Source organism: Pelodiscus sinensis, chromosome 6 (genome assembly GCF_052426305.1).
Source record: "Pelodiscus sinensis isolate ZL-2025 chromosome 6, ASM5242630v1, whole genome shotgun sequence".
Taxonomy (NCBI): Eukaryota; Metazoa; Chordata; order Testudines; family Trionychidae; genus Pelodiscus; species Pelodiscus sinensis.
The window spans coordinates 14463041-14487913 of NC_143057.1; the positions used below are offsets into that span (position 1 = coordinate 14463041).

General features: G+C 41.1%; 1 long non-coding RNA gene across 1 annotated transcript in view; it reads left to right on the forward strand.

The window, feature by feature from the left end:
* LOC142830032 (uncharacterized) overlaps positions 1 to 24873 on the forward strand; it is a 149501-nt gene that overhangs the window by 98579 nt on the left and 26049 nt on the right. The window contains exons 2-4 of the long non-coding RNA XR_012905047.2: positions 6584 to 6793; positions 21402 to 21549; positions 23365 to 23475. This is a non-coding gene — a long non-coding RNA (uncharacterized LOC142830032). The remainder of the gene's footprint in view (positions 1 to 6583; positions 6794 to 21401; positions 21550 to 23364; positions 23476 to 24873) is intronic.

Genomic DNA, 24873 nt, shown 5'->3' on the forward strand with positions numbered 1-24873 from the left:
TTACTGAGTTATCCAGAATATCAATAATTATCTTACCAGTATGAGTGATATACTTCCTGTGAAATTCAGGGCAGAAGTTTAAACTGAGGACTGAAATAAATCAGTTTGATTTATATATATTATTTTAAATCAAGTTCTTACATGACACAAATTTATTGAAATTGTGATCTTGCTGCTGTGAAGTTTTAAGAGTTCCCTTTTAAGTTACTTTAGACTTATAAGGACACTGTCAAGGCATATTTTGATCTCTGTTGTTTGTTGTAGTGCTTGGAAACTCAAATGTAGCTTGATCTTCTGGCCTATGAGCTAAGGATGACCACAGTCTCTGAGAAGGATTAAACACTGCTTTATGTCATGAAATTCAAGCAGAAATGTGTAAAATGATAGGTTTACTTGCAGAATATTACTAAGCCATTGGATGTCTTGTGTGATTTACAGAGTTCCAGACAGCATATGGTCCTTTGTAAACCAGAGATAGAAGGCCAGAACTCAAGCTCTATGACTATGTGTCGCTAAGTGTACTTGGTTTTTTTTTTTTTAAATGAATGTTTCCTGATTTCTGTAAAGCAAGCCACTCTATGGTGACAGGAGGTTATTAACCATATTTCAGTAGCTAGAAGTACAGAATAATTCCTTTTTTCCTCATGGTTGGCTACTACTCTGATTTCAGAACACTCTTACAATGGATTTTCTAAGTATGTAGAGACTTGCATGCAAGCCATATTACTTCTCTGTTGAGATTTCAGACAGCATACAAGCTCAAATATTGACTGTCTCTCTTTGATTGATGGTGGTTGAACATCCTCCAGAGCTAAGAAGTGAAGAAGCAAGAGCAATTAGCGCAGTGTGTTTTATGAAACCCATTATTTATAAAAACTCATCTCAACATATATTCTGCTACTCCTCAAAAACTCATCTCAACATATATTCTGCAATACACCTTCTGATTTGATTTTAAGATGAAGATTAACATTTTCAAGCTGTAGGCTGCAGTCAAATGGTCATCTGTGTCAGAAAGACAAGCAACAGTTCAATATTTGTCCAACTGGCTAGTCAGTATTCAAGTAATTGGGAGAGTTGTTTCCATTAGGATGACAAATCAGTTATTAGAGGCAGGTGTATTCTTGGTGCTATATTTAATTACAAAAAAATGTACAGGAAGTTCTGTTTTCCTGAATGCGGTAGAGACAGATTATAACAGGTTATAACTTCCCTTCCCAAACGAGGCATTTTAGTACACTCTACAAACAAGAAATTCTCTCCCTCTTTTTTCTCTCAGGGTCCTACTCGCAACTCCTTTTCCTTGATTTCTCTGTCAACACACACAACATACCCTAACCCTTGTGTTTGGAACAAGGAAACCCTTCACTCTAAAGGCACATCCTGACTTGCCATGCAACCTAATGCTTTGGAGTGAACCTCAGCTAGCAATCTGTTCTATATAAAGGAGATGGATTGCTCCTTTTACTGAGCTTCAAAAAGAATGTTTGGAGAATCTTGACTGTGTTTGTGTCCGAAAGAGAGTCCTGTGCTTGAGGAGATGCATTTACTTCTACGATTTGACAAACCCTACCTGGACCTTTTCCTTCAACAGGGTGGATGGTGAGAACACCTCGGCTATGTCTACACTGGCAGCTTCTTGTGCAAGGACATCTTGTGCACTGGTTCTTGTGCAAGAAGTCTTGTGCAAGAAAACATCCATCCTGCCATGTGCGAGCTGTGCCTTTGCGCAAGAGTGCCTATGGCAGTGTAAACGCTCTCTTACGCAAGAAAGCTCTGATGGCCATTTTAGCCATAGGGCTTTCTTGAGCAAGAAATCCCTGCTGAGTGTCCACACTGCCCTCTTGCGCAAGAACTCCTGCACAAGAGGGCTTACACCTGTTAAAAAAGAGAGTAGCTCTTGCGCAAGAAGCCCTCTCTTACCACGCCGTACTGTAAATTTCCTTGAGCAAGAGCGGGTGGGCAATGTGAACGCTCTGCGGATTGTTGCGCAAGAACGGCCATACTAATGCAAGAAGCCACGAGTGCAGACATAGCCCTCTTGCGCTTCACATCCCTTGGTCATTTTTCCCAGTGCTACATAATCTTCAGTGACCTGCTCCAGGTCATTCTTGGCAGTATTATTAGTTCCCTCATGGAGAATCAGGAAGGGGTAGTGAGCCAAAAGGTTTATCTGTTTTGGAAGACTCTCGTTCCTGAATTCTAGTTCCTGGAAAGCAGAACACATCTTGAGATTCCAGGTCTGGATGGCAGATGGAGGACTCTGTCCCTCTTAGGAGGGAGTCCCCGTCTACCACCCATCTTCTTCTTTTGGGGGTAGTGGTCATGGAACTCCTATCCCTAGCTTGTAGAACCCCCATCCCATGCCTTCCGGTAGATGGTGTCTCCTGATTTCTTCCCTAAGAGGTCCCTGCCAAGCATTCTCTATCGTAGTGCCTGTGCAGAAAGCCTGAAAGGGGTTACTTACCTTTAGTGGAATTGGATACCTGAATTGGCTTTCTTCTCCTGGAGGTTATATTCTGCCAGTTTTCTTCCTTGTTCTATACTACCCTCACTGGGTTTTCAGCCTGCTGTGCCTGCAGGATTAAATGCTGCCTTCTATCAAGGAAGTCTTCATCTTCTCTGATGGAATATAGGGTCTTGGGTGTCAAGTCCTCTAATTTTCTAATTAATTTCTCTTCCTAGATCTGACACTGCCTTTCTGGTTGGTCTGGGATAATTCATGTCTCTTTGTGCTTTAGTTTTCCAATATGAAAAATTGAAATAATTCTTGCTTCCTTTCTAGGGACTTTGGATGGAAAAACATTATTTATAAGAATCAGATGCTATTATTAAATAGACATGATCATTCCAGTGTTCTCATGAAGTGTGAGCTTTTTCACTTTGTCCTCAAGAAGCTCTGGGTACTAGATTATTCCATAAAACATGAGGACATCTTAAAGCTTGCCAGCTTGTTTAACACTTCATACCTGATTCCAGTTCCAGAGGTTTTGAAATACTGTACTCTTCATCTCACAGACAAAAACTGGCTTTAATCTTGGCTTTAATCAAACTATGTTTATAATCATAGAATCCTAGAGCTGGAAGAGACCTCAGGAGGTCATCGAGTCCAGCCCATAAGTACTAAAGCGAAAACCTTAATGAGTCAATTGCAAAGTCTCTTAAATTCATAAATGCAAGATTTACTACTGTATTTGCTGGTAGATTTACTGGCTGGGCAAGATGCTGTATATATTAGTTTTGAGAAAGTTGAGGGAAATTTGCACTCTCTGCTGACAGACTTGTCTGCATGAAATCTGGCAGAAGGGAATGCAGGCAGCTTGAAAAGTTGTGAAGATCAGTAATACAAAGCAAGTGCTAGGTCTGAATGTAAATGGTGCAGCAGGGTATATGGGCACTTCAAACATAGCTCATACAACATACTACCACTCATGTTGTTATTGCAACACAACAAGCACAATTATGAGCTTGCTGCTCTAGACTTCAGAAAGATTATCCCTATTGTTAAAAGACTGCATTTTGTTTTGGGGAAAAAAATCAAATGTTACCGTTTAAATCTCAAAAGAGCACAGCTTTTGCAAGCTCTTGCCAATGCCTTGAAGGTACTGGTAAGCTATTCCACATTCTATACCATCTACTATGGGTTTATTATGCAGGCCAGAACAATGATGAGAAGGGTGAGAAATGATCATTTATTTGTCCCCCATTTGTAACAGAGCCATTTGTACATGGCTAGCATAGGCAAAGCCCAAGTTGAGAGCATTGTTAAGGAGATTAAGACAGGAACATGTTAAGTAGGCTCATATTTCATGAAGGACGTAGTCACCCCTGTTGTTTGGGGCTATGTTGGAATTCACATAAATGAAAATCAATTCTGGCCCTTCTATCTAAAACTTATTCATCTAAAACAGTTTTTGATGGGCACGTATTTCTAATTCTTTGGATATAAAGCTGCAGAATTAGACTATTTGGTCAGTGCTTTTATTAACCACAATAGCCTCAAGGTCAGATTGAATTTATTCAGGCATCTAGAAACATGTAAGGAATTCTAGGCATGCTCAAATATATGATTAATATAATCAGTGCCATGTTAGCATTGCATCATCTCATTTACCTAGTCACTCCCTTTCTAGTAACTCCATACATATCCTGATCTTGTTTAGCTTCCATTTGCTTCTGATTAATAGTTATCAAACAGGATGTTGGAGAATAAGTTCTGAGTAGCTGAATTTTGTCCTTTGATATATGTGCAGAACTCCTATGTAATTGTATATATTCAGGTACGTGAATAAGAACAAAATTTTGACCAAAATTAAGTGAATTTACTATTAAAGACTTCTTTCCTTCTTCTACCTGGTACAGCCTACAGACAACATGTCAACAACATACTAATGGGCTACGTCTACACTGGCACCCTTTTCCAGAAATGCTTAGAACAGTTTTCTGTTATAAGTATTTCCGGAAAAAGCACGTCTACATTGGCAGGATGCTTTTCCGGAAAAGCACTTTTTCCGGAAAAGCGTCTGTGCCAATGTAGATGCGCTTTTCTGCAAAAAAGCCCCGATCGTCATTTTCGCGATTGGGGCTTTTTTGAAGAAAACATTACTCTGCTGTCTACACTGGCCCTTTTCCAGAACGGTTTTCCGGAAAAAGGACTTTTGCCCGAACGGGAGCAGCATAGTATTTCCGGAAAAGCAGCTGATTTCTTACAGTAGATTGTCAGTGCTTTTCCGGAAATTCAAGGGGCCAGTGTAGACAGCTGGCAAGTTATTCCAGAAAAGCGGCTGATTTTCCAGAATAAGTGGCCAGTGTAGACACAGCTCTACTGTTATAAGTACTACAGACATTGTTTTCTATTTTATAGCATGAAACAGATTTTTACTTTGTTTTAAAGCTATTTTAAAGCAATGACACATTCAGCAGCTTCAACACCAGTGGTTACTTCACTGTCTCTTACATGGATGTAATCGGTAGCTCAAGTAAAAGTTAATAGAATTGGCATCTTATTAAGCTTGGTTATTTAGTCATATTCTGTGATGTAAGCAACAGACTGAAGGGCAGTAATACTGTCATCCATCATAACTTCTGCATAAGCACTTGCAACTTCCAATTATTTTCTAAGGGACTGTGTTAAGGAAAAGTGTCTGCAAAATAAAGCTGGATTACAAACTACAACATCAAAAATGGTACATTAAATGCAATGATTTTGCATTGTTCTGATTTCTGCCACACCCGATCCCACATTACAGCAGAAAACCACAATAGGACATCATTTTCCAATCTAGAAAAGGAGAATGGTTATAGTTCCTCCCTACTTAAGTCCTGTGAGTTAGACCAGTCTTTCTCAATTGATCATACCAAGGTAGGGAGGTGCGATGTCACACACAGAAATCTGGGTAATTGTGAAGTATTGAAAATGTTATGACAATCTAAGGTTTGGAAACCATCATTCCCCCACTCCCTGCACACCATTATCTTTCAACATTAAGTACTCTGTCAGTTTCTTGAAACACACACACTATTAAACCTAAGTACTGTAAAACTTAGTCCTGCATTGAGTGCAGGGGACTGGACTAGAAAATCTCTCGAGGCCCATTGGGGCAGCTCTATGATTTTAAATCATACTGGTTTATCATATTGTTACTGATATTTTTATACTTTTATACTGAATGGAAGGGAGCTGTGATTATTATTTTACCTTGAAGAAAAGATTGCCATCCTGAAAAGATTCAGAAGCATGAATATAGAGCATCCGGTGACATTAATACTTAAACAAGATAATATTTTAACAAATTCACCTTCCATTTTTGGTGGCAAGGAAAAGTGGCTGCCCTTCAAAATGCACCACACATGTTGCATGAGCTCCCATATAATTTTTTTTTAGTTTCCAATCATAAGATGAGCCTGTGTAAATGAAGACCTTATATCTCATCTCTCAGTAGTGTTTCAGAGATTCATGTCCTTTACTGTGTAGGTATTCTGGCTTCTTTTGGCTCATCCATCAATTTCAGTAGCACAGAGCTGGCACTTTAAACCTTGTGCCTCTTCTATGTTCTCACTGTTATTGCTGCTGTCAATTTTAGTTCTTTAATAGGAAGATTTTCTTGATACTTTTGTACATAGCTGCTTGCATGCTTGGATTCAGAGAGTCACAGGATGCTCTAATGTGTATACAAGTTTGACCTTTTGATGCTTTATTTTTGATGTGCTTATTAGTATGACATTACACCCCATATTCTTTATGGAAATATGCCTCTGAAAGTGATAACACTTGAATATGCTTAACGCAAAATACTTCATGTAACATAATTTAAAAGTTTTTATCTGCTAAATGTGTATAGTCTATTTGTGTGCTCATTTCATTCTGATATTTGAAGTGAGAAATATGAAACATAAGCCTATTTACTCATCTAGACATGCTAAGTGATGACCATTAATGGAACTTAATGACCCAGTATTTAGGACAATTGTCTGTGCATAGTCTTGCTTTTTCTGTAAGCCTGGACTATGGTTGGCCAGAGAAAGACATGCAACCATGTCACTTGGTTCTGTAATTCATCTTTAATTTTGTACTTTTCCACAGAGGAGTGGGGGATTGAACAAAGGCTTCCTGCCCTAGAAAATTCTATATAAGGCAAGGAAGTAAACAACGAGGATCTTCAGCTGGCTTTACAGATTGCCTCCCCATCCTGAGAGGTTACATGCAAACACCTTGAAACAAAAGAACTGCTGGACCCAGGTCGGAAAGGACATCTCTAACCTATGAAGGACTTTACCTGAAATAAGAACTAGGGTGAGAAATTATTATTTGTAAGAAGCTCTTTTACTGTATTGTGTTTAGCTGACATGTTATGTTTTTTATTTTGCTTAGTAGCTTCTTTGATCTGTCTGATATCACTTGTACATTTCATACTTAATAAAAGCACTTTTATTTATTAATAGTGTAAATATTACCTGAGGAGAGCAACAGCTGTGCAGAGCTCTCTTTCGTTGATAAAGGGAACAAACAATTTATGAGCTTTCTCTATACAAACTTTATACAGAGTAAAATGGATTTATATGGGTTCTGGCCCCATTGGGGTGTGTACCTGGATGCTATCTTAAGTCCTATGACTGACCCTTTCTCTGTGCTGAGTGGATCTTAGGGTATGTCTACACTACCCCGCTAGTTCGAACTAGCGGGGTAATGTATGCATACCGCACTTGCTAATGAAGCCCGGGATTTGAATTTCCCGGGCTTCATTAGCATAAGCGGGGAGCCGCCATTTTTAAATCCCCGCTGCTTCGAACCCCGTGTAGCGCGGCTACACGGGGCTCGAACTAGGTAGTTCGGACTAGGGTCCTAGTCCGAACTACCGTTACTCCTCGTGAAACGAGGAGTACCGGTAGTTCGGAATAGGCACCCTAGTCCGAACTACCTAGTTCGAGCCCCGTGTAGCCGCGCTACACGGGGTTCGAAGCAGCGGGGATTTAAAAATGGCGGCTCCCCGCTTATGCTAATGAAGCCCGGGAAATTCAAATCCCGGGCTTCATTAGCAAGTGCGGTATGCATACATTACCCTCCTAGTTCGAACTAGGAGGGTAGTGTAGACATACCCTTAGTGTCTGTGTATCTCTGGTCTGGGCTATGACCCCAACTCAGTGACATCGCTGAGGGGAGACCAGAGGTATGGCTAACAGTAAGGCCTCCCCTTTCCTGTCCACCAGGTTATAGAGGGCCAACATGCGGTCACCAACTCTGGGATGTTGCATTCACCCATCTCCAGCAGTGTGAGAAGGCAACAGAACCTCCCTTTCAGCCACCGAAGGTGCATTCCACTTGGATGTGAGCAACCAAACACACATAATTAAAATCAATTGAACTACAGTTCATCCATTTTACTCTGTTAATTTCCACGTGTCAATTGGCTACTGATAAAAAATTAATCTTCATCAAAATATATCACATGGGATCTCAATGATATTCAGCATAGTACTTATTATTTGTATTATAGTAGTGACTAGTGGCTCAATCCAGCAATGGGCAAAATATGGCCAGCAGTACAGATCCGGCCTGCAAAGCCTTTGGATCTGACCCGTGGCCGCTTGGATGCTCTCTGCCTGCCACAGCCCCAGACCGCTCAAAGCAGCTGGCTACTGGGGTTATGTGCCTCTTGGCACCACACACTCTTACCTGGGGAGAGGAGGGAGACTTCATGCGTTGCCCCCAACCCCAGAAAAATCATCAACCAATGAATGCTGCAATGATTGTGCTGGGGGCAGGGAAAATGCACAAAGTCTCGTCCCCTAGAGGCACACAGCTGCTTTGAGTAGCCTAAGGCTATGGCAGGCAGGTAGTCTGCCTTAGGATCCTTTTGGGCTGCTGGCCAGGAGCTGCTTAGGTAAGAACCTGAATCTGGCACCCCAAACTCTCCTGCATCCCAACTCCCTGTCCCAGGTTGCCAACCCCTCCTGCCACAGGTCACAACCCAACCCTCTATACTGCCCTCTCCTTGCCCCAGATCACAACTCCCTCCCAAATCCTTTACTCCCGCCTTCATCTCTTCTCCATATTAGAGTTCTCTCCTGCACTCATACCCTGTCCTGGATTCTGCACCCCAATTTATCCAGAGTTCCTCTCAGACCCCACACCCTCTTTTGCACCCCAATCCCCTACCCTGAGCTCCCGTATGTGTGAGAGAGAAAGAGCATAAGCACCCTGGCTGCATCTAGATTGGCAAGTTTTTCCGCAAAAGCAAGTGCTTTTGCGGAAAAATTTGCCAGCTGTCTACACTGTCCGCTTGAATTTCCAGAAGAACACTGACTTCCTACTGTCTGAAATCTTGCAGAAACGCTATGCTTCTCCTATTCAGGCAAAAGCTCTCTTGCGCAAATGCTTTTGCACAAGACGGCCAGTGTAGACAACGCGGTATTGTTTTGCGCAAAAAAGCTTCAATCGCGAAAATGGCGATCGGGGCTTTCTTGCGCAAAACCGCATCTAGATTGGCACTGACGCTTTTCCGGAAAAAATGCTTTTGCAGAAAAGTGTCCATCCCAATCTTAGACGATCTTTTCCGCAAATGCTTTTAACAGAAAAAATTTCTGTTAAAAGCATTTGCCAAAAATCATGCCAAGTATAGATGTAGCCCCTTTGTGTATGTATCCCTAATATTTTGTAATAGTTACATTGTCTGAAGACAGTTTCCAGTTACTCTCTTAATTTTCATATGTGTTTTTCAAATCATAGCTACAGTCTATGCAGATAAAGTTCATTATGGATACATTTAAAAAGAGAAACAAACCTTTCACTAGTGCTGTGTTTTCTTTGCTCTTGGGATTAAAGTGAGGACTTCTGGAATAAGAAATTTACTTTTCTAAATGTAAACTTCATTATAATCCATTATACTTCTCTGTTATGTATCCATTATACATAATGTGACAAGAAACCAATGCAATATACTGCCACATTTTTAGAATATTTATTTATTACATTTTTATAGTCAATGTCTTCCATGCATAGTCAGCAAACATCCAGGCTGTGTCCACATTGGCACCCCTTTCCAGAAAAGGGATGCTAATGTAGACTTCGGAATTACAAAATCTGCGGGGGATTTAAATATCCCCCGCGGCATTTGCATTTACATGGCTGCCGTTTTTTTCCTGCTTGGGGATAAGCCGAAGAAAAGCGGCAGTCTAGACGTGATTCTCTGGAAAACTTGAAAGTAGGAATAAGAGATCCTCCAGAAAAGGGTTTATTTTCCAGAGAATCATGTCTAGACTGCCGCTTTTCTTCAGCTTATCCCCAAGCCGGAAAAAAGCGGCAGCCATGCTAATGCAAATGCCGCGGGGGATATTTAAATCCCCCGCGGATTTTGCAATTCCGAAGTCTACATTAGCATCCCTTTTCCGGAAAGGGATGCCAGTGTAGACACAGACCCAGTCTTTAACATCAATTATCTCCCAGTGGGCCAGGCTAATCTACCTTTGCAATAGTGTTTTAAAAGTAAAAGCAAGTATTATAGCAGATCCACAATTCTACCCCTGGTAGCACTACTGACAATCTTTTTTAGCGTTCTCCATCTTATCTTGTCACTATAAAGGACTAATTTTCTGTACCAAAAACTCTATCAAAGACTCAGGACACACAAAGAAACTAGGATGTTATTACCAAATTGTTCCCAACTGTACCCAGCTGTTCCCAACTTCAAGCTATTCTTTTTGGAGAATCCCACATATTTAGTTAATATATGTTAAATATATATATATTTTTTGTAAAGGATCAAATTCTGTCATTTACTGCCATTTAAGAATCTGGCCCTTGATTCAAATAAGAACCTAAGAATGGCCGCCATGCATAGACCAATGGTCCATCTAGCCAGGTATCCTTTCTTGCAACAGAAGGAGTTGCCTGGTATTTGATAAAATGAACAGAAGAGGGTAATTGATTGAATCATCCATTCCACATCATCCAGTATAAGCTTCTGTCAGTCAGATGTTTGGGGACATCCAGAGCGCTTCCAAAATTAAAAAAAAAAAATCAGAATAATTTGTTTCACAAAATGTTTCATATTTCAACTTTTCAAGTAAATGTGGGTAGCAAAAAGTAGAAATATTGAAATTTCTCACAGGGTAGAAAGTCCAGCTTTGTTCACCTCTGTTACTGCAATGCCCCCAAAAGACATTAGCTCTACCACACACATCCTTCAGTTGAACTATGCCTAGGTTGCTCAGGACATCAGCTGAAAGTGGTAGGGAGCATTTTTCCAACTATTCACAACCAGGCTGCCAGACTGAATCTGTACAAAAGCGCATCTCAAGCCTTTTACTCACAAACAGCTTATTGAACGCCCAGCAGCGAGGAGTTTTCTGGATGAGATAATACAACAATGGGTGGCCCATGCCATTCTGTTGTGCTGAGAGAATTTCTTGTACCAGTAAGTGCCACAAAGAAAATTAATTCCTTGCTGTGACTTGCTCAGGGTATAGAAATAAACCTGCTTCTCACAGTGTTACGTTCCAAGGAACTGATTAGAGACCAGAGAGGATCCCCATCTAACCTGCCGCTATTGCTTTGTGACAGTTTATTTTGACACTTCTGGGGGGCAGCCTGCAAGTAGGATTTCCTATAATCCCTCATGCAGTGCTGTGCATTTCCCAGCTTAAGTCCTTGATGTGTTACTAGGCAGTTTTTGCACTGTTAATCTTTTTATTGACCCAGTATTGTCCCTGGGGATCTTGCCTGTGCCCTAGGAGAACTGGAGGGACTTGCACTATTGCACATACATGCAAATGATGTCCCAAGTAAATCTTTATGACATGGGGTAAACTGATGGGTAGGAGTTCTGTCAAGGAAACTGTTATTTTTCAAGGTCAAATAGAAAGCACTTGTTCTTCTTAAAAAATTATTTATGGCAATCATTTGAATTGCTGGCATGCAGCACGGTTGACCAGAGGTCCCAGCTTAGCAGGGATAGTACTGAAATTGGGAGCTTTTTCTTAGATAGACATGTATTACCCACCCCCCAATCCCTGTCCCAGTTTTGTCACAACTACTATCTGGTTACTTTCCACCCAGCTCTAAAATGTGAAGGGAATAAGGGGTCAGGTTGCCCTACAAGAACTGCTGAGTTCATTATCCACAGCTTGATATGCTGACTCAAAGGGTGCTGAAACCCATATCAGTCTCACCCACTGACTAATGCACCTGTAAGTCTGCCCTTTGGTATTTTCAGTGCATTGCTATTGATGAAGTCTTGGAGTTATTGTTCCATCTGTGTCTGAGAAACAGCAGTGGCAGAGGGATTGGCACTCAAGTGGCAACAGCTGGATCTGAGCACTCAGAGGAAAAGGCAAGGGCCATTTCAGTTAAACTTCTAGTCTTTAAGGATTTTTTAGCATGATTTTGTGATTCATAGTTTCCAAAACCAGATTGGACTATTGTGATCATTCAGTCTGATCTCCAGTGTATCATAAACCACAGAAAACCCCAAAGTAATTCCTGAAGCATATCTTTTAAAATAAGCATCCAATTTTGGTTTGATGCAGTGGATGACCCTTGGTGAGTTGTTTCAGTGGTTAATTACCCTCACGGTCAAAAAATTAGGCCTGATTTCTGGTCTGAATTTAATTCGTTTCAAAATTCAGCCATTCAATATCGTTATATCTTTCTCTACTAAAGCAAAGAACCAATTCTCTCCTAGAATGAAGAAACCATTATCAAACATTTATTCCCTATGTACAGTCTTATAGAATTGGATCACATCCCTTAATCTTCTCATTGCTAAGCCAAATAGATTGAGTTCTGTGAATCTATCTCTATAAGGCATATTTTCTAATTATTTTAATCATTCTTGTGGCTTTTCTCTGAACTCATCCCAATTTTTCAACATGCATTCCAATTTTGGGCATCAGAATTGGGTACAGCATTGCAGCAGCAGGATGATCCTCTATGGAGATTGCCCTTAGATAAGAAGAATCCTAAGGATGCATCTATACTGCACCATTATTTCGAGATAACTAGAGTTATTTTGAAATTCACAGCCATTCTGTTATTTCGGCTTATTCCGAAATCTGTAAACCTCATTCTACGAGGAATAATGCCTATTCCAAAGTAGCTATTTCGAAATAAGGCATGTGTAGATTCTTCACTGCTGCTATTTCAAAATAGCCCTTTACTAGGGCCATTCTGAGTTATTCCTTTCCAGTGCCTCCTGGGGCTCTAAATCGAGATAGACTGACTGACTCAGTCAGAATCGGCTGACTTCTGTGCTGCTCAGCTGGGCCACTGCGAGGGAGCGTGGGGCCCAAACGGCCGCTTGCGCTGCTTGTTCCTACACAGCGGCCCGGCTGAGTGGCGCAGAAGTCAGCCGAGCACCACAGCGGGAGGCAACAGCGCTGCCCAGAGGGAACAGCCAGGGGGCGGGGCCTGGACGAGTGTGCGTCTCTGACGTCAGGAAAGGGTGCCAGATACAAAAGGAAGAAAGCGGAGCGGAGACAGAGAGGAGAACGGAGGAGGTGGAGGACAGCAGGAAAGAGAGTGAGAGAGATGCATCAGGAGGAGGAGAAGAGAAACACAGAGTGAGAGGCAGGAGGGGGAGAAGAGAAAGAGAGAGATAGAGAGGCAGGAGGCAGATGAGAGCTGAGAGAGAGAGAGAGAGAGAGAGAGGGCGAGGCAGTAGGAGGAAAAGAGAGAGAGTCCATTTGCACTGTTTGCTCCCATGCGGCCCAGCTGAGCAGCGCAGAAGTCAGCCCAGCGCCATGGCGGGAGGTGGCGGGGCGGTGACGTACACGCCCAGGGGGTGGGGCCTGGATGAGCGTGCATCCCCGATGGAGACAGAGGAGAATGGAGAGAGAATGAGAGGCAGGAGGAGGAGAACAGAAAGAGAGAGATGGGCAGAGAGAGGCAGAAGGTGGAGGAGAGCTGAGGGAGGAGAGAGAGAGAGAGAGAGTGAGAGACAGAGCGAGATACCGGAGGCTCAGGAGAAAAGACTGACGTGGAGGAGAGACCTGAAAATCCCATCTTATGATGGGCTAATTGGCTATTTTTGAAATAAGTGTGTAGTATAGACAGACCCTTAGAGGGCATAGTGCCTTTTTAGGTGAGACCTGGTTTTGGTACCCAACACATGCAATGTGGACAGCTGAGTATAAGTTAAAACAGCTCTGAATTCATTCTGTCTGCCAGCAGGGGCAAACTCAGCTCATGCAAAGCCTCATCTTTGCCTAAAGCTACCTGTGTCCCCTACCGCATGGCTGCTGCACAGACCACAGCTCTGCCACACCAGATTTCTTGTCTTTATGTGGTTACATACAAAGGTCAAGTTGTATATGGCAATATTTAAACTTTCAAAATCATAGTCCTACTTTTCCTGGAATAGATCATATCTCTTCCATATATCATCCACTTTAGTCTATAAATTCTTGATTGAATATTTCTGTTGAAATCATCCCTTAGATTTTTTTCTTAATCCTTTCATTTTCTTAATTTTATCACCCAGATGATGCCAACTAATGATAGAGAATACTGGGCTTTTTAAAGAAAACTGTTGACATTAGTTAGCATTATCAATCATAATTCAAGACAACCATTGGAAAAAATCTGGCTTTCATTTTCTTTAATACAAACCTAAATTAGTATGAACCAAAGCCAGGAAACAAGGTTCTCTGTCCTGTCATCAAGTTCCCTTAATTTGTTATGGATTAATGTAGAGAGGGTAGATCAATTAAACCATATCATGTTACAGAGGATATATTAAGGGAAATCTCAGCTGGTGCACAGTTGGCATGTCCAGCTCTTGGGTCATCATCCCACTGCAGGCTAGTGTAAGGGGGCATATCAGGGCCAGAGAGGCAATGCAGTAGAAATACACTATGTTCAACCAGCATCATCTAGAGTACTTAGCCAGTTGGTGTAAACTAGAACATCCCTCGGGTTGCTGTCATCTATGCCAGGGCTCTGATTAGTGCAAATCCATCCTAGAAATTGGAAACTTATATGCAGCTCTCTTGTATCTTCCTCCCATCCTGCTATGTTGAGCAGAGTCTTGGCAAAGCAGAGAAATTTGGGCCTTTGTGTTTTTAATGCAATATAATAAACTTTACTTTAGTATAATGGAAAATGAATAATGTAGAGAATTATTATTGTCTCAATTCATTGTAGGTTATTCCTAAGTAAGGAAATGAGGAGTTATGGGATATTCAAACCTTTATTTTACTCTAACATGTAATTGGTAATGATTTCCTACATTAAAGGGAAAAGGGATCTCTTATGGTGTATGATTTTTTGGGGACAAAAAGGCGTGCATGGGGATTGCAAGGCACTATTCTTTGGAACACAAAGCCCAATTCCTATCAGCAGCCCAACTGCACATACCACACAGTGTTTCTGGATGTGTGAACAAAGATGCCTGGATGACATCTGGATGTCTCTCTCTCCTGGACTCTTAAATATACCCTGAGATGATGGGCCAACAGAAGGATGGCAAGAGGGTGGAGCTATAGCTCTTTCCCTCTCTATGCCAGTCAGTGGAACTGAGTCAACCCCAAGGGGCAAAACAAGCAGCAGTAAGTTATCTTTCCAAAGAAAGAAAGAGTAAAAAGAGAAAGACTTGCTATACTGAGTCCCAGTTCCTTTTCTGGGCTCCTACAAGCCCATCCACACTGCTGAATCTCTCCCAGTGGTACTTGATATAAACATGTTTACTTAGCATTCCAATTGGAGCCCAATACTCTAGTATTACAATTACCACTGTGTAGTAGCTACTGGGAGATGCTGCTTTTTTCCCAACTACAAGAAGGAACTGTCCACATGCTTTCACATATGGCTTTGTTAAATCAGTGAAGCACAGTGAGGTTACCTAGCAATATTTTCAGCATCATTGATTGCCGAGCCAAGTTTATTCTTTCCAAATGCGAGCCTGTGGAAAAATGTTTCTGAAATGTGTACTCAACGAGGGAGAGGAAAAAGAAAAATGCTGTATCAGGAAAAAAGATAGCTACTGAATTCTCTTACAGATGGTGAGGAAATACATAATTTAAGAAAATTAGTGAGAGGATTCTGTGTACATATTAGGAGTTCAGCCTGAATCATTTACAATCCAGAAACAGAAAAACAAGTTTGACATTTTTAAATAATATATCATAGCTTAGATGAAGGGCCTTTCAAATATGCTCCTCTGGATAGCAGGCTGAGAACCCGCGTCAAACTGAGGCAATAGAACCTTCAACAAGGGAGCCAATGGGGTTCTCGGTATCCCTGGCAAAAAAAGTCATTCAAACTCAATAATAAGATTTCTTACCAAGAGCTATGTTAGGGTTCGTGATTTACTGTCTAATACTAAATGCTGTGACTTTTGCCCTGTCTCACAAGCATCACAAATTCCTGCAAAAGAATGAGTTAATCTCGATTTGGGGTATAGGAATTAACCTAAAGAAACTGTAGGAAAATATAGAAGAAACTTTAGGTAACCCTCTGTAAAGTGCATTACTGTGAACTAAAAATGTTACTATAGGATGAACCTCTCTAGTCCAGCTCCCTCGGGACCTGACCAAACCAGAGAATTTTTCGAACCATGACAATATTGTCTAGCTGCATTACTAACTCTTCCACTGCTTATTGGACTGATAGAGGACATTTAGGCATGTAAGTTTGCATATAAGCAATGCCCCCTCCTGCACAATCTGCATGCACTAAAAGCTGCATATGAGGGAGTTAATTTTATGAATTTTATGTTTGTGGTTACCTTCTTCCATTCCTTCTCTGCCTATGCATTGATCATCATATGGTTTACAATATGTGGGTGTTCTGCTGTGAATAGGAGAGTGTTCGAGCAAAGGCAGCTACCCTGACATTGTAATCCAGATTTATCATCTCAGATTAGAAGTGGGCAAACTATGGCCTGCATATGGACCACTGGACCTTTAATCCTTCCCTCCAGCTCCTACTGAGAAGGGGGAGGGTTAGGGGCTTGCCTTGCCCCACTCCATAGGGCTCCCAAAAGTAGGGATAGCTAGTGGGCTCTGCACAGTGCCCCACCCAAAGCACTGGATTTGCAGTTCCTATTGGCTGGGAACCAAGGTAAGCAATGACAGGTGCAGGGATGGTGCCTGCAGACAGGGCAGTGCACAGGAACCAGAGAGGGGATGGGCCATTGCTTCCAAGAGCTGTTCCAGGTGATTCCCAGAGCCCTGCTCCCCACCTCTGAACCCTGCTCCCCTACCTTAACACCCTGCCCCAGAGTTTGCACCCTCAGCTGGAGCCTCAGTCTTCCCAGTGCCCTGACACTCCGTGCAAGCCTTAATCCCTTTTCCTGACCCTCAAATCATAGCCTGGAGCACTTTCCTGCACCCCAGACTGCTCCATCCCCAACCGGACACCAAAGCCTGAACCCCCAGACAGAGCCTTCACTCTCTCCTGCACCCAATTCCCAATTTTGTGAGCATTCATAGCCCTTTTTGGGAAAGTTTCAGCAAAACTGGTTCAGCCTTTTTGAGCTCTCACTGTACAAAAGTATATTCTTGTCAGAAACTTGATTCTCAGTCTCATACGCAAGCCACACAGAACATGTCTAGACTGCATCCCTCTATCGGCAGAGGGATGCAGATTAGGCAGGGTGACATTGCAAATGAGGCAGGGATTTAAATATCCCGTGCCTAATTTGCATAAAAATGGCCACCACATTTTGCCGACTCAGCAATTTGTCGGCAAAAAGCGGCAGTTTAGAGAGGGATCAGTCGACAAAGAAAGCCTTTCCCGACAGATCCTGTAAATCTCCTAGCAGGCGGCCATTTTTATGGAAATTAGGTATGGGATATTTAAATCCCTGCCTCATTTGCAATGTCAACCTGCCTAATCTGCATCCCTCTGCTGACAGAGGGATGCAGTTTAGACATATCCTTAGTTACAATGTATCCTGAAAGATAAAGTAGTTTTACTGGATTATGTAAATCCTTACAGTAACTGAACTGAAGCACCCTAGTTTTCCCTTAGGTAATGCAAGTATAGTACAATCTCTCACCTATCCGTGGTCCCTCCAGATGGCATCTTCTTAAAGGATTCCTGTTTACAGCCTGCACTTCTTCAGGGCACAGACCCATATGTCACTCCTTCCTGACTGTCACTGTCACTCCCTCCTTAAACTGCATTGCTACCTGATCTATATGACAATATCAGCACTGGTGTAGTATTGTGTCCAGTTTTGGGGTCCCCACTACAGAAAGGATGTGGACAAATTAGAGAGAGCCCAGTGGATGGCAATGAAAATGATTAGGAGGGCTGGGGCACATGACCTGTTAGAAGATGCTGAGGGAACTGGGCTTATTTAGTCTGGAGAAGACAAGCGTGAGGGGGGGATTTGATAGCAGCTTTCAGCTACCTGAAGGAGGATTCCAAAGAGGAAGGAACCAAGTTGTTCTCAGTGGTGACATATGGCAGAACAAGGCACAATGGTCTCAAGTTGCAGTGGGGAAGGTCTAGGTTGGATATTAGGAAAAAAATATTTCAACAGGAGGGTGGCAAAGCTCTGGAATGGGTTGCCTAGGGAGGTGGTAGAATCTCCATCCCTAGAGGCTAGTCCTTCTTTGAGCAGGGGGTTTGCCTAGATTTCCACCTCAGGTCTCTTCCAACCCTAATCTATGATTCTAAGATATCCCCATCAAGTAAGACTGCCTTAAAAGTCCAGTTTATGTTTAGTCTTCAGGCCAACCTCTAAGACTAGTATCTTGCCTTCAGTTATAAGTTCCTACACAGCTCATTCTAAGCAAGCACATTTAATTTTAAGATATAAGAATTAATGAGAACATTAAAACAATGGATGAACATACTGTAACCAGTAAAACACGACCCCCCCTCCCTTCTTGCCACTGGAGTCTGAGGGCATGTTTACACAGCATAGTTATTTCGAAATAACAGCCATTATTTTGAAATAACTTTCCCACAAGCCAACTGCTATTTCGAAATTAATTTGAAATAGTGGAGGGTTTATTTTGAAATTGGTGAATCTCATTCCACGAGGAATAGTGCCAATTTCAAAATTGCTATTTCAAAATAAGCGCTGTATAGACACTTATTTTGAAATAGGGGGCCTCCAGCCCTTCCCAGTGTGCCCTGCTGGCCACCCTGGCCACAAGGTAACTTCTGACCTGATACCCTGCCGGAACCAGTTCCAGATGGCCCTAAATGTGATTCAGCATCCAATCAGTGTGGACGCACTATTTTGAAATGCATTTTTTGTGTAGACGCGTTATTTTGAAATAAGATATTTTGAAATAACGCTGTAGTGTAGACATACCCTAACTTACTGGTTTTCCCTTCTTCCTTGACCTTGGCTTTCTTAATTAGCATTTATATTAAGCTTTTTACCATGCCTTTGGTATGTTATCTTTAGTACAATTCAATTTCTTGTACTCAAGGCCATGAGGCCCAATTTTGCCTAGAAACCATGTTTCTTATGATATGTATGTAACCCGTGGAATGTGTGTGAGGTGTGAATGAGATATACTCAAAAAAAGGCAGTTTTAGGATCTGTGACCTTTTAAGGCAGACAAAGATAAATTAACTGAGAAGCGGACAGAAAATCTCTTTCTCTTGTACAATATGTAACATCACAGCAGAAACCTGAGACTGGCCTAGAAAAAGTAAAGCCTCCTGCAAATCTGAAGGAATATCCCAAGGAACATCATGGTCAAGTCTCCGGGAAGCTGACACCTGACCAGAACTCTAGCCACCTGCGAAATCAAAAGTAATCTACATCGCACTTTCAGCCTGCCTCCAGCATGAATGTGATGTATGTGTGTGAGTGTAGGGGTAAACTGAGGCACTCCATGGTATCTTGCTCAGAACTGAGTACTCAAATCCGAAATCATTAGGCCAGGCCGGGGAAGCATACAGACAGGCAGGTACTGTGCCTCAGTTTACCCCTACAGTGAGTATCACTTTACTCTTAAGAATGTGTACCAATAAACAACCCGAAAAGCAATACTGCTCCAGTGCACCTTTTGTCTGCGTTTGTTCCTCAGCAGGTCCGAGGAAGTGCAACACATACATGCATGCTAAAAGCTTCCCAGAGGTCACTCTGAACTAGCCTAAAAACTCCAGTTGTCCGTCAAAACCCACCAAATGATTTTTGCTCATGACTATAAGTTCACCTATGTCAAATCCAGAACTAGAATGCAGGCTGAGCAGGCCAGTTATTTTATTATACAGCTCATGATAGTCATCTTGGCCTTCTGTAGTAGCTAGCAGCAGAGAAAGCACCATCTCCTAAGGGTGTAAGTGCAAAAAGCTAGGTGTTTTTGAGTAATCAAAGTTGGGGCAAACCAAAGCTTGCATTAACTTTAAGTTTAGAAATTGAGGCCTTATGTATGAGCACACCTGCTGGTTCAGCTTTTGGGGAGGAAACTAGGGTGGGTAGAATTGAGTGTCTCTCCTGAAGCAACAGGCTTCTCAAACTGCATACCTTCAAGTTCATGAATGACTGACCAGCTCCTTTATCCCTCCTGATTTCATGGCTCTGACAACAAGTCCAAAATATAAGTTTGTGGCGTTGACTTGTGGAGGACAATTAGACTCAGGGAGGTTAAAGAGACTCTTCTCTCTGATTATAAGGTCTGGAGAAGGAAGTATGTCAGGTGTCACTGAGGGGCACAGTAGTGAACTTTAGTCAGTATTTTCCCACAGTCAAATCTAGGCCAATTGAACTGAACAGAAACATTTGTATTTAGTTCAGTGGCCTTGGATCAGGTCCATAATAGAAAAATAATATCAATATATTAAATATTACACTCCCCATAAATTGCTTTAAGCCAGCAGTATGCATTATAGAAGAAACTCTAGTTACTATCTTATTCCAAACCAAAAATATTTAAAAAATACAGTTCAGGTTTCTAAACAAAGTAATTACTTAGCACATATTTATAAAACACCAGCACTTCAAAAGCAAGAAAAAAATAGTTAAAGAGATCCAAATTGGGCCATCTGTTTTTTAAGAAGAAATTGAAATCAGTGTAGAGATCTGCTTAAAAATAGGTGGAACAATATGCCCATTTATTCTTGTCAAGTGTAGAGAAACTTGTCTATCATAACAAAATGATGTTTGACCTATCGGTTATTGGTTTAATATTTCATTTTTGTTATATTTTTGGAATATTTAATATTTTTAACAAGATACTATTTCCAGTTGAAGAGCATAATTAGCAAGTGCCAGTTAAGTGCTAAAGAAGCACAGGAAGAATATAACATGTTTTAAAGCTAACCCAGCTGTGTTTCCAGGTAAGTGATTAAATATTTGTGGTGCTACAGTGTGTTCTGTTACTATGAATAGTAAAGGTGATTAAGAGATTTGGAATTTTAAAAATGGGGATGGGGAAGTTTCTCCCTTTTTAGTCAATATTGAAGCCAAAAGGAGGCGGCGGGGTGGAAAGATGCCTTAATCATATGATACACAATGTTTATTTCATGGTAATTACAGGCCAATTTAACATTGTATGGCTGCCTGAAGTGTGTATTTTTGGCATGTTACGATTTCTTTTAAATGTAACTTTAATTTTGAATGTCCTAGATTTGGGAAAATTAAAACATTCTTCCTTGCCATATTTTTTACTCTTTAGTTACCAAGAGAAAAATGAATTTTAACTCCATTTTAACATTTTTATTGTCTTGGAATACAAGTGTGATGGAGTTACAGAGCACTTCATGCTGTGAAAAAAGTATTGGGCTTTCCCACCTCCCTCTAGCTCTTTGCTCAGTGTAGATTGTTTGCTGCCAAAGAGTCTGAGTTGAGAAAGAAAACAGTCTATGGCTCGAATTGATAAACTGTGGTCTGCAGAACATTTGTTGGTGGTCTGAAATAAACTGGCTGGCCATGTGGTTCTGGCTCCTCCTTGCTTCCAGCAGCTGCTACAGGCATCCAGTCTTTTCATTCCAGAGAAAATTCAAGAGACCAGTAAAATCAGCCACGAGAGATGGAGAGAGGAGCACCTAATAATCTCTACAGCAGAAAAGGATATGGAGTAGAGAAAACCACCAGTAACTGGATTTAAAAGGAGCAATCAAGGACAATAAAGCCATTACGGGTAAACTAAATGATTTCTTTCCTTCAGTCTTTACGGCTGAGGACGTTAGGGAGATTCCCAAATCTGCTCTTTCCTTTGTGGATGATGAATCTGAGGAACTGTCCTGGATTGAAGTGTCATTAGAGGAGGTTTTGGAACAAATAGAAAAACTTAATGTTAACAAATCTCCGGGACCGGATGGCATTCATCCAAAGGTTCTAAAAGAACTCAAATGGCAAATTGATGAACTATTATCTGTGGTTTGTAATCTATCCTTTAAATCGGCTTCTGTACCTAATGACTGGAAGGTAGCCAATGTGACACCAATATTTAAAAAGGGCTCTAGAGGCGATCCTGGCAATTACAGACCAGTGAGTCTAACTTCACTAATGGGCAAATTAGTCGAAACAATAGTAAAGAATAAAATTGTAAGGCATGTAGAAGAACATAATTTGTTGGACAAAAGTCAACATGATTTCTGTAAAGGGAAATCCTGTTTTACTAATCTATTAGCGTTCTTTGAAGGGGTTAATAAACATGCAGACAAGGGGGATCCAGTAGATACAGTATACTTAGATTTTCAGAAAGCCTTTGACAAGGTCCCTCACCAAAGGCTCTTGTGTAAATTACATGGCCATGGGATAAGAGGGAAGGTCCTTTCTTGGATTGAGAACTGGTTAAAAGACAGGAAACAAAGGGTAGGAATAAATGGTAAATTTTCAGATTGGAAAGGGGTAACTAGTGGTGTCCCCCAAGGGTCAGTCCTGGGACCAATCCTTTTCAAGTTATTGATAAATGATCTGGAGAAAGGGGTAAACAGTGAGGTGGTAAAGTTTGCAGATGATACCAAACTGTTTAGGATAGTCAAGACAGAAGCAGACTGTGAGGGACTCCAAAAAGATCTCACCAAACTGAGCGATTGGGCAACAAAATGGCAAATAAAATTTAATGTGGATAAGTGTAAAGTAATGCACATTGGGAAAAATAACCCCAACTATACGTACAGTATGATGGGGGCTAATTTGGCTACGACAAATCAGGAAAGAGATCTTGGAGTTATCGTGGACAGTTCTCTGAAAACTTCCACGCAGAGTGCAGCGGCGGTGAAAAAGGCAAATAGAATGCTAGGAATTATTAAGAAAGGGATAGAAAATAAGACACAGAATATCTTATTGCCCCTGTATAAAACTATGGTTCGCTCCCATCTTGAACACTGTGTACAGATGTGGTCTTCTCACCTCCAAAAAGATATTTTGGCCTTGGAAAGGGTTCAGAATAGGGCAACTAAAGTGATTAGGGATTTGGAACGGGCCCCATAGGAAGAGAGGTTAAAGTGACTGGGACTTTTCAGTTTAGAAAAGAGGAGACTGAGGGGGGATATGATATAGGTATATAAAATCATGAGTGGTGTGGAGAGGGCGGATAAAGAAAAGTTATTTATTAGTTCCCATAATAAGAAGAACTAAAGGACACCAAATGAAATTAATGGGTAGCAGGTTTAAAACTAATACAAGAAAGTTCTTATTCACACAGCGTGTAGTCAACCTGTGGAACTCCTTGCCAGAGGAGGCTGAGAAGGCTAGGACTATAACAGAGTTTAAAGATAAGCTAGATAATTTCATGGAGGAGTCCATAAAAGGCTATTAGCCAGGGGATAGAAAAGGTGTCCCTGGACTCTGTTTGTCAGAGGCTGGAGAAGGATGGCAAGAGACAAATCACTTGATTGTTGTCTTCGGTCCACCCTCTCTGGGGCATCTGGTGCTGGCCACTGTTGGCAGACAGGATACTGGGCTAGATGGACCTTTCTTATGTTCTTATGTTCTTATGATTTCGCAGAACTTCAGGACAGGAGTCCACTAGGAAATATGTGCATGAGTGCAGCATATCCAAAGAAGGGAAATACAGAGCATGAAAATACATGCAGAGAGAAAAAGGACCAGATGGGAGGTATGTGTGGGAGTGGAGAATGCTGAACAGAGCTAGGCAATGGGTCTTCCAAAAGTGCATTTCCATTAACTTTGAAAAGGGACTTAAGTGTTTCTTGTTACCTAGTGAGATCAGTGCTGCCTCCAAAAGAACATTGTTTAAAGCACTTATCACAAAAATACACATAAATTTCTCTAGTGTTACATTTACAGCAGCTGGTGTATGGAAAAATAGCAGGTGTGTAATTGTGAGTGGAAGGGGACATGGCCTGTGTCTCTGCAAATAAGTTCCAAAAGCCTATCTCTAATAAGATGTGGTGCAACCCATGAAAAAAATTGAGATGCCCTATTCTTTGGTTTAATCTGAAAAGACTACTTGCTTGGTTAGACAGTATAAAAAACATACACCCCAGACTTTTGTAAGCCACTTAAGGAAAATAAGTAATACTAAACAACAAATTGTGGCATCACGTAGCCTATTCATCATTTAAAGAAACTCATATCTATGATCTCATTTTTTCTAAACTCTGTATGAGTTGAATTTAACCCTAAATTTGGCACCTAGATTTCCTTCCTTCTTTATTATATTATTCTGCATAACATTTTCCTCCTGCTAGATTAAAAAAGTCAATGATCAGGACTGTCTGGGGGGAGAGAAGCCAGACTTCCTACAAATAAGTTAACCTCGATGGCTATGGACATTAGTTTGAAGAAGTAATTTGATTAAACAGAGCATCTTCCATTAATATTTCCCACATGTGAACATTATATAGAACACCTGTACTAATACGACTACACTGTAAATGCACTCCCATGTGCTCATGGTGGTTTAGTCTATCCTGCTTGCCAAGAAACCTGACAAAAGTGCCATCTTGAAATTCCTACATAAAGACAAAGTATTTCTTGGTTGCCTATGCCAATGGTTTTTCCCCATCCCTTAAGACAATCAATTTCTTATGAAGAAGCCATTACTAATGCAGAAACTTCTACGTAGGACATAAATTGACTGCTGAGGAAACTTCTGTTTCTGTCATCCTATTGGGTCAGTGGTATTCATTTGTAATGCTCATTGGTTTCATTAGACAATCTTTGAAGCCAACTCTAGAATTAGAGGGTTTTTAAAATAGGAAATTATAAAGAAATATTTTTTCCTGAAAGCCTGATATCATGTGAGATATTCAGGAATAAGTTTTATTGAAAAGTATGGATATTTTGTGAATAGTGGAAAACATTCATTATTTCAGTTTCAGAAAAGGCCACATTTTTGACAAAAAGTAATGGACATTTTTTTATCAGATCTCTTCAGTATGGCCTTATGGCAAATCAACCTAATGTCAAAAGCTGAACTTTCCCTTTCATTGACAGAACAGAATGCATACTTTGGAGAAGACATTACTACTTTTGTAGATGAAGCATCATG